The sequence below is a fragment of the Canis lupus genome, unplaced genomic scaffold, assembly GCF_011100685.1.
Source record: "Canis lupus familiaris isolate Mischka breed German Shepherd unplaced genomic scaffold, alternate assembly UU_Cfam_GSD_1.0 chrUn_S1562H1750, whole genome shotgun sequence".
Classification (NCBI taxonomy): domain Eukaryota; kingdom Metazoa; phylum Chordata; class Mammalia; order Carnivora; family Canidae; genus Canis; species Canis lupus.
The window spans coordinates 83,312-93,456 of NW_023330402.1; the positions used below are offsets into that span (position 1 = coordinate 83,312).

A 10,145-nucleotide genomic window follows, 5' to 3' on the forward strand; every position below is an offset into this window, starting at 1 on the left:
ACTCCATGGTTTCAGAATAAATATCCTAAAACATGGTGGCATAAGAGATGACACTTTTATTCTCTCAGTGTCCAGGGACGACAAGTGAACATCAAGTATTCAGCAGGGCCCCAGGGCTTGTGCAGCCCAGTCACTGACCAAGGCCTTGCAAAATTTCTCTTGGCCTCTGTTTAGTAAAGAAGACAAATGGACTTAGGTTTTAACCTTTCCTAAGGCTTATTCAAATTCATAAACTGGAAATGGTCATGGTCACAGTAGGAATTAATTGTCTTGTTGAATCAAAAATCTTTCAGCAGAGACTACCAATTCTGTAATCAGAATAAGCCATAATGACACTTCCAAACCACGAGCTAACCCCGTGCCTACCTCCCTGCATCTACAACTGCCAAAACCATAATGTGTAAAAAAGGTGCAAGCCTACGACATACTCCAATTAAGTCAAAAGTATATAAAGAATATTGGTGTAGAATTACCTGAGGAAAAATTAAAATTAGGCATAATAACACTGGATTTAAGATATAGACCTGTCAGGGATCCTTGGGTGGCGCAGCAGTTTGGTGCCTGCCTTTGGCCCAGGGCACGATCCTGGTGACCCGGGATCGAATCCCATGTCGGGCTCCCGGTGCATGGAGCCTGCTTCTCCCTCTGCCTGTGTTTCTGTGCCTCTCTCTCTCTCTTTCATGAATAAATAAAAAAAAAAAAAAAAAAAGATATAGACCTGTCAGAAAGGAGCTTTAAAGGAATGTTTCCCAAAAGCATAAAACCATCCAGAGGATTTCACTTGTTGTAGACCCGAGACACACCTAGACAGACAATGATATTCATTAAGACCTTCATCATCTTTGTATATTGGATTCATAGTAGACAGAGATGAAGGTGTAGAAGCAAAGCATGGACACCATATTCCCAAATAATTGGTTACAGCTACAAACATTCTGGCTGGTGAGGATAAGGTGTTCCTATGTGATACCTGAGCTCTTTTGGGAGAATGATCTTCCCTGTCTTAGAGCACTAATGTCTAACTCTCCTTGGCTCACTTGAGGTTACTCAAAAAGAAAAAGGACACTCATTAAGATTTCCACTGAACATAGAAACACTGAAGAAAGTCTGTTAGACATAGGTAGGGGCAGTTAGGGAGGTTGAGAAAGATCTGAAGGTGCTGTCTGTTGTGGGAGGCAAGATTAGGAGCTGGGCTGACCTGAATGGTCTCCGTCAGGGAGGGACCACACCCAAATCCCGTAATCCAATCAAGCAATTAGAGTGGATTAGAGGACTTTGTGCCTTATCCCAGGGCCCAAAAGCCATGAAAGGTGGAGGCGAGGGTCACTATCTGACATTTGGAAACTGGCACAGTGAGAGGAGCATCCCTTTGCAACCCAAAGCTCCTGGTTGAATGTATCTTGTGGACACTGTTTCTGCAGACATGGAGGCTGCCCACCTCCACCCCTCAGAGGAGCCTCAGTTCAGCGCCTCTCCCAAACCCCAGTTATGCTGGTCAAGGAGAGGCGGTGCTGAAGTCCTCGGAAGACCCTCTGTGCCCGAGAGGGCATCCCCTGCATCAAAGACGCTCTCCTCCCTGACTAACCCGTTGGCTCCCGCATCAGCAGGGCTGCCTCCCACTAAGACGCCTCTGAGTTGGAAGAGCCTTTCCCAGGTGGGAGCCGGGCTTCAGAACATGGGCAACACTTGCTATGTGAATGCGACCCTACAGTGTCTGACCTACACAGAGCCCCTCGCCAGCTACATGCTGTCCCAGCAGCACGGAACCACCTGTAGGAAGCAGACATCCTGCATGCTGTGTACCCTGCAGGCTCACCTGACGCGGGTTCTCTGCCATCCTGGACGTGTGCTCCGGCCCCTGCCACTCCTGCTCGCCGCCTTCCACAGACACAAGCAGGAAGATGCCCATGAGTATCTCATGTTCATTCTGGATGCAATGCAGCAAGCGTGCTTGCCTGAGGACAAGCTCTCAGACCCTGAGCGTCCTCAGGACAGCACCCTCATCCAGCAACTCTTTGGAGGGTACTGGAGGTCTCAAATCCAGTGTCTCCACTGCCAAGGCATTTCGAGCACTCTGGAATCTTACCTGGACATCAGCCTGGACATCGCGCCTGCTCACAGCGTCAGCCAAGCTTTGGAGCAGTTGGTGAAGCCCGAACTGCTGGAAGGTGAAAATGCCTACCATTGTAGTAAGTGTCTGAAGAAGGTGCCTGCGTCCAAGGTGTAGACTTTGCACACTTCCCCGAAGGTCCTCATCCTGGTCTTGAGACGATTCTCAGACTTGACAGGCAACAAAATGACTAAGGAGGTGCAATATCCTGAGCGCCTTGACATGCAACACTGCCTGTCTGAGCAGAGGGCAGGACCCTTGGTTTATGTGCTCTATGCCGTGCTGGTGCACGCTGGGAGGAGTTGCCACAGCGGACATTACTTCTGTTTCATAAAGGCAGGAAATGGCCAGTGGTATAAAATGGATGATGCTAAGGTTAGCGCCTGTGATGTGATTTGTGCGCTGCGCCAACCTGCCTATGTCCTCTTTTATATGCAGAAGACTGATCTGGAGAGAGACCTTGGGAGGGAGTCAGTCGAGGAGGGAGGACTCGCATCTCCCGAGGCAGACCCCACGGTGGTGGGTGAGGCCTCAGGAGAGCCGGCAACGGATCCCTCCGTGAACCATCCTGAGTTGGAGGAGCGGGGGGAAGAGACCTCCAGACAACAAATGACATTAGACCAGTGGAGATGCCTCCAGGAACGCAACCGCCCTAAGCCTGAACTCAATGTCAGGAGAAGAGAAATTGCTCTTCCTGTGAACGCAGTCATCCTTCACCACTCCAAATACAGACCTGAGATGCCGAAGAATCATCCTCAACAGACTGTCGACCTGCTCACCACTGCAGCTGGGATGCTCCCACCTCAGGTGGCCGGGGACGTGGCCAAAGTCCCGCGTGTGCCAGGAAGAGCCAGACCTACCAAGAGGATGAGCAAGAAGGGACAGAGGTCTGGGGAAGGAGTCCAGGGATGTGTCTCCTAACTTTGGTGCACATGGGCACACACACCCATACACACAGCGTCACTCACTCACTCCAAACCCGAACACAGTCCCTACTGGAAATATTTTGTGTTGTGTGAAGTGTGTGTTCTATATGTATGGAAGAACCATCTATCTGGTGTGTTCATGGGATAAGGCCTTCAACTGAAACTTGAGGACACTGATATTTAAACCTGTTTCATTGTCATGATCTTTTATTGGGATAGTGTGGATTTCATATGGGGTCTATCCAGGAACATGCCGGTCCTTCAGCCTTGGGGAGAGTGGGGGCCACTTGCAGTTGAGAGGCAGTGAGCAGTCAGGGTTGACAGTGGATATGATGCAGAGGACCTGGGGTTGAAGTCAGTATGTTTGACCCTCTCGTCATGCTCCCCACTTCCGAATGCTTTTCTTCTATTTATATTGAAAGAATATTTCTCTGAACATAAGAGTGTATTGGGTCTTGCTAGCGATGTGTCTTGGTCATTGCTTGGAAATTGTGAGATGGAAATTAAGTGCTTATTTTCCGGCGATAACTGCATCCAGACCTGATTGAACCACAGTGATTTTATTATGTTCCCTTCACTCTCTCCCACATTAAGACTGAAGAGAAGCAAACTAACAAGGACTCTTATTCCAAAGGGAAATGCCCAGCCTCCCACTGAACATAACTTTTTATGACTATTTTGCTACCGTCTGCTCTTGGCGTCTCTTGACCCAGAAGAAGTGGACTCTGGATTTCAGACCAGTTCAAATTCAAATTTGGACCTGGGTTGATACCTTGGAAAACAGTGCCAAGTTCATGAGTCTAGCAAAAGCGTTTTGAGGTCAGGTTATATGTGTTCTGTGTTATCATTGCATTTCTTACAGAGGAGTTTGACAAGTTCATTGTAGAATGGAAATTATTGCATGACCAGCACACGCCTCTGAGTGTGACCATAGATGTGCAGTTGTAACATCACATCATAATGTTATTTTCACTCTGTATTCAAACTTGGACATGCCACCCTTACTGGAGAGTAAGGGACAATAGGATCTGTGCAGAAGAAATCAGTTTTTTTTGGAGATTTTCATGTACCTAAGACAGATTAGAGATCTAAGGTGTCAGGGTTTCTTTCATGTCTGGGAATTGTGTTTCTTATGGCCAATACAGTTTATTCTGTCGTAAAGAGTGAGGGAGCCTGTGTGCATGTCTTGCCAAGAGTTCCGTAAGAGGACCTGCAGGTATCCCAGTCCTCTGAAGACTGTCATAGGGATTGAGACAGCTCATGGACTCGGGGACTTGTCCTCCACAGCAGAGGACCCTGAGGAGGTGTCTGTGGGAATGAGGATATGTCCCCACCTGGACTGATGTGGTGAACCAGCAATTCCTCCACTGAACTGCATGGAAACGGTCAAGTCACAACGTGCTGGGTGTCCTGCTTTTGTGCCCCTACCCATACACTTCCACCACTACACAGATGCTGCAGTTTTTCTTTAGGTAAATCTATAGGAATGTGAAAGCGTGCTTCCCAATCGGAATGTCAAGTTTGTCTTAGTGAAATCCATTTTCTAACAAATGTAGGGAAATCATCCTGGCAATTGTAAATTGGTTGTAAACAGAAATTAACAAGTTAATCTGAAATTGTTTTATAAATGTCTGAATTTCTGATTTAGAAAAAGATCCCATCCAGAGTTCTGCAAATTACACCATGTTTTCTCCTAGAAGACATTTTCTGTACTTGTTGATATTATTTCTCTGAAATTGTTATGCAGAATATTGCATCTGCTTTATTTGTTTTTGTTCTAAAATGTTATTAGGAAGTGGTGTGGTTTTTTATTCTTAATAAAAAATTCCCACATATGATTTGGTGTGCAGGCTTTTGCTCCCCAGTAGTTCAGAACCTTGAAACAGTTGTTTTATTTCCAGGCTGGCTCCTCACAGAGGCTTCTTTGCCTGTTTCCCCTGAGTGGAATTCCACAGCCACCTCTAGGTCACCTGCAGCTCAAATTTATATCCTCCCCCATGGGAATTTCTCACTCCTACTCACTGGCTCAATATAGGGGAAGCGACAGCAGCCATTTAAGAGGAAATGCAATGGGACATAGGGACATTATTCTTCAGGGTCTCTTCAATTATGAGAGCTCTGACCAGGAAGATGCTTGTATGAGAAATTAAGGGGGAGGGAGTAGATTGAACCAGAAGTACACCATCTCTGTCCAAGGCTAGCAGAGACCCCTAGGAGGGATGACGGGAGATGTTTGGATAGCACACTGTGGGGACGGTGGAGGCTGGGCAGTCAGCAGATGGATTCTCTGGTTAGGTGTCTGGACTTCAATGCTCATCCTGTCCAGGTATCCATTAGTAACTCGAGGGGGGTCTCTCTCTATGAAGATCTATTAGTCATGAGGACAGTCCAAAGAATCTGCAGAGCCTCCCACAGACCAGATTCACGAGTTCTTTTTCTTTTAAAGATTGATTTATTCATTTATTTATGTATGATAGACAGAGAGAGAGAGAGGGGCAGAGACACGGGAGGAGGGAGAAGCAGGCTCCATGCCCAGAGACTGACGTGGGACTCGATCCTGGGTTTCCAGGATCACGCCCTGGGCCAAAGGCAGGTGCCAAACCGCTGAGCCACCCAGGGATCCGCAGATGTGTGAGTTATTTCCTGGAAAAATGGAATTGCCAATCCTGGATGGAGTTCTAGGTGGACCTCATACCTGTTTCCAGGAAACAATGTGTTGAGTCCTGGCTCCATCAACCTGTGGCAAAATGTCAGGCTGGAATTGTTTTCACAATAGAAATCTGGGCTGAAATTGGGTTTTGGGGACAGCCCCAAGGCTAGATTCATGGCAGGATATGGAGGTTTAATCTGGGAGGCCACATCCAATCAATGATCTATGAGCTTGACAAGGATGGTAGGTTCCTGGCTATGGTGGGTTAATGTAAGGAGAAGGATTTACCTGACTCCCCTTCATGAGCTTTTGTGTTGTCCAGCAGGAGAAAACAAAGTCAGGACTTTTCACAGGAGATATCTTAGGGCATGTGTCTCGTGGCAGGTTTGAGCTCAGGCAGGAGACAGGAAACAGCTTCTAGGGAGATTGCCTCCTCCCGTGAGGTGTGCATCATCCCATTACCAGCTGCTCCAACAGAAGACACCACAGATGAACCACATCTTAGCTCTGCCTCTCCACTTCATAGAAATCAAGCACAGTAAAGGCATGGAGATGAGAACAATCCATTCCATGGTGATATTATTAAAAGTGCTCATTTTAATGGGAAAAGAACCCCACCCCTGTGGTGATAAGGGGACATAAAATACATTAGCCTCCTGTTACCAGAGGGCGAGATGAGAAGGTTTCCAAACAGTGTTTTAGTTTCTTTAGAAGAAGCCATTGCATTCACTCTTCTGGCAGTGGACCGAGCTAATCCTGTCTTCAGAGTGTAGGATAGAGGGGCCTTTCCTCAGCATCTTAAAAGCCATTTACAGAAACCCCACAGCAAACATCATTCTCAATGGGGAAACACTGGGAGCCTTTCCCCTAAGATCAGGAACAAGGCAGGGATGGCCAGTCTTACCCCTGCTATTCAACATAAGATACCTAGGAATCAACCTACCCAAAGAGGTAAAGGATCTATACCCTAAAAACTACAGAACACTTTTAAGGAAATGGAGGGAGACACAAAGAGATGGAAAAATATTCCAAGCTCAAGGATTAGAAGAAGTAATATTATGAAAATGTCAAGGGTACCCAGGGCGATTCACACATTTAATGCAATCCCTATCAAAACACTGAGGACTTTCTTTAGAGATTTGGAACAAATCATCTTAAGATTTGTGTGGATGTGGTTTATGTATACAATGGAATATTACTCAGCTATTAGAAATGACAAATACCCACCATTTGCTTCAACGTGGATGGAACTGGAGGGTATTATGCTGAGTGAAGTAAGTCAGTCAGAGAAGGACAAACATTATATGTTCTCATTCATTTGGGGAATATAAATAATAGTGAAAGGGAAAATAAGGGAAGGGAGAAGAAATGTGTGGGAAATATCAGAAAGGGAGACAGAACGTAAAGACTGCTAACTCTGGGAAACGAACTAGGGGTGGTAGAAGGGGAGGAGGGCGGGGGGTGGAAGTGAATGGGTGACGGGCACTGGGTATTCTGTATGTTAGTAAATTGAACACCAATAAAAAAAAAAATAGAAAAAAAAAAAAAAAAGATTTGTGTGGAAATAGAAAAGACCCTGAATAGCCAAGGGAATATTAAAAAGAAAACCATAGCTGTCTTTAAAATTTTTAGTGATACTGTGTGTGATACACGATTTGGAATATATGTGGAATCAATACATTTTGTTGCATTAGGGATTTTTCCATTTGGAGACATCTCAGTAAATCAGTTCCACATGGTGGCTCTAGCATGTTGGGGCTCACATGCCAGCGATCACACAGAAGCAAAGAATTGAAGGACACATGGAACCTGAAGACTCCATAAGCAAGGAAGGGAACTCGGGGAGAGAATGGAATTTGAAGAAATCCCTCACGGAAGAAGAGCATGGAGTGAAGACACTCTGGGTGCAGAGACGAGAGACGGTGGTGGATAAGGAAGAGCCCCGCCGTCAGGAGGGAATCCGATGCTGCCAATTCCTTCCAATGTGGCTGCTTTTGCCCTTGGAGTGTTCTAGATAATGTCTGCTTGAGGGCAACCTCCCAACTCAGTGACATTTTCAAAACTTTTCCAACAATGTGGTTTGGTTTTGTGGTTTTCTGTGCACAGTCTGGATCCCTGGTCAGTGAGAGGCTCCATCTCACTCTCCAACTGGCACAGATCTATCCCCTTACTCTCTACTCAATCTGTCTGATGAATAAATAAAATTTAAAGAAACCCTGATATTTTATCCACAAAATTCAAAGTGTCTTATTATTTTCTAATAACTGTGATTCATGAATGTTATAATTCATTCTGAAAGGAAATAATGGAAACATTAAATGTATGTATATGTGACCAAAGTTTGAAAGAACACGAGAACGCTGCCCAAATCATAAGAATCAGCATAATCACACATTAATTACCTTTCAACAATGTATTAGTCAATCTTGCCCCTAAGAAATATAATTGTTACATAGCACCCATTAGTTAACCTCAAAACCCACATTCATTCAGTGGAGAATGTCTTTCTGAGGTGTCACCCAAGGACCAAAATTGGAGTGGAAGTGATCTGAAATCCTGTGCCCACCTCTTCTTTGTCAGGAGATTGTCACACAGACAGATGACTGTCAAGTGTTCTGGACAGGTTAGAGTTGCTAGGATATGGAGAAATTCCCTGCGGGAGATGGGTCCTTGCCAGGCACCTTCTCTTCAGTCAAAGGTGGGGGTGGATTGTGAAGGGGCTGTGATTCAATCAACATGATCTAAGCAGGCAGGATGCATTTAACTCCTGAAATATAAGCATTTCATTGCCTCTTTGCATTTCCAAATATTATCAAGCACCGGGTTTATGGGTTGACTTCTCAATATATATTTTGTGCCCATAATTTCCTGAAAAGAAGTCTGTCGCCATACAAGGCTGTAGGTCATCGACTTACACGGTAGTTTGTCATTTAGTGTGTAGGTGCCTGGGTTTTCAAATCGGTGCTGGTTGTATATGACCAAACACATTGCTGCCAACACTCCACCCACCCTGGTTTGGACAAATGGTCTTTCAATATAAAGAGAAGATAAGCAATGGGATGAGGGATGCATGAGGACACGGTCAGACATGCTCACACTGACCCCAGGTCCTCAGCATCATTTCCACACTCAAAGCTGGCTGCTCACTGCTTCTAATCCCTTCACCTTCAAGTGGCCTCATTTTTCCCCAAGGCTGAAGGAAGGGAGGATTCACCCAATGTGCATCCAACTCTGCTAACTCCATCTATTACTAATATCCATAACCTATACCTGTTTGTTCAGATAACTCTGTCGTCTTCCATATCTGGATGAGAGTGGATTTTCCTTTGGGAAGATAGGTTTGCGTTTGGTTTGGTTGGGTTTGGTTGTTTTAGGTTTGGTTTGGTTTGGTTTTTTGATGGCAGGGAAGTAAAAGACAAGTGAGGTGACTAGAGGGGGAGAACAGCCCTGCTCAGGACTTCAACTAGCCTTTCTCCCTGGTCTCCCTGTGCACATGGATGGAATCCCCTCCACAGCGCATGAAGTCCTAATTGTGCTGGAGAGCCCAGCATTAAGGCCCTTTGCTCAAGCCTGCCTGCCTCCTCACCCCTCTACCCTATATTCCTGCAAGTCCAAGAATCCTTAGACTACTTTGCTGGTTCCAATCCCAACATGCCCCTGTGAGGATAGACCTTCCTACCTTTGAACCTCTGGGATTTTCATAGGCTTCCAGAAAGTAGGGAATATTTTTATTCATGTATGCATCTCTTGAGGGCCCAGGAAGCTGCATTTTCCTCAGAAGCCATGAGATAGCAATAGGGCGGCATTCATGGGATGAGACAGGGGCCTGAGGCTCAAGGGGCCAGACTCTGATCCGGGTCACATAATGATTGCATGAATGGGAGTTACTTAGGCCCTGGGGGTGGGAGAAGGATCCCACACTGTGGCTTTTCTACTGCCTTTTGACATTTTAAACCCTAGTGTGCTCATAAAGGAGCTCTTCTACCCTCCACCTACAGGCATCTGCACAGAGAAAGGGAACACCCTTAAGCAGATGCTCTGGAGTGAGAAAAGAGCAGTCAGTTGTCTTTCTAAAAAAAAAAAAAAGAAAAAGAAATTCTCTGAATACAAATATGGAAGTGCTTGGTTTGGTTTGTTCTCATTTGGCATGGTGTTGTATTGTTTTGTTTCCATGGGCCCATATCAGAGATATCCCTGAGAAAGAGAGACTGAGAGGGAACGAGAGAGAGAGAGAGAGAGAGAGAGAGACACCGTGGCCTTGGTCTTGTGGTATTTAGACGACTTGTCAACCATTGCCTCCTTAGGAAATCATCAGGAGGGTAAAAAATCTCCTTGCCCAGGTCTCAGAAAGGAGGCATCATGATCCAACATTAAAGTTGGATCCAGAATATGTATAGAGGGAAACCACCCACTTATCCCATTACAGACCAATGTGCGACCCAGGGCCCATACAGTACAC

At 45.7% G+C, this 10,145-nt stretch overlaps 1 pseudogene; it reads left to right on the forward strand.

The window, feature by feature from the left end:
• The first annotated feature begins 1,423 nt into the window (after positions 1 to 1,423).
• Positions 1,424 to 3,031, forward strand: LOC119869188 (annotated as a pseudogene).
• Positions 3,032 to 10,145: the final 7,114 nt, after the last annotated feature.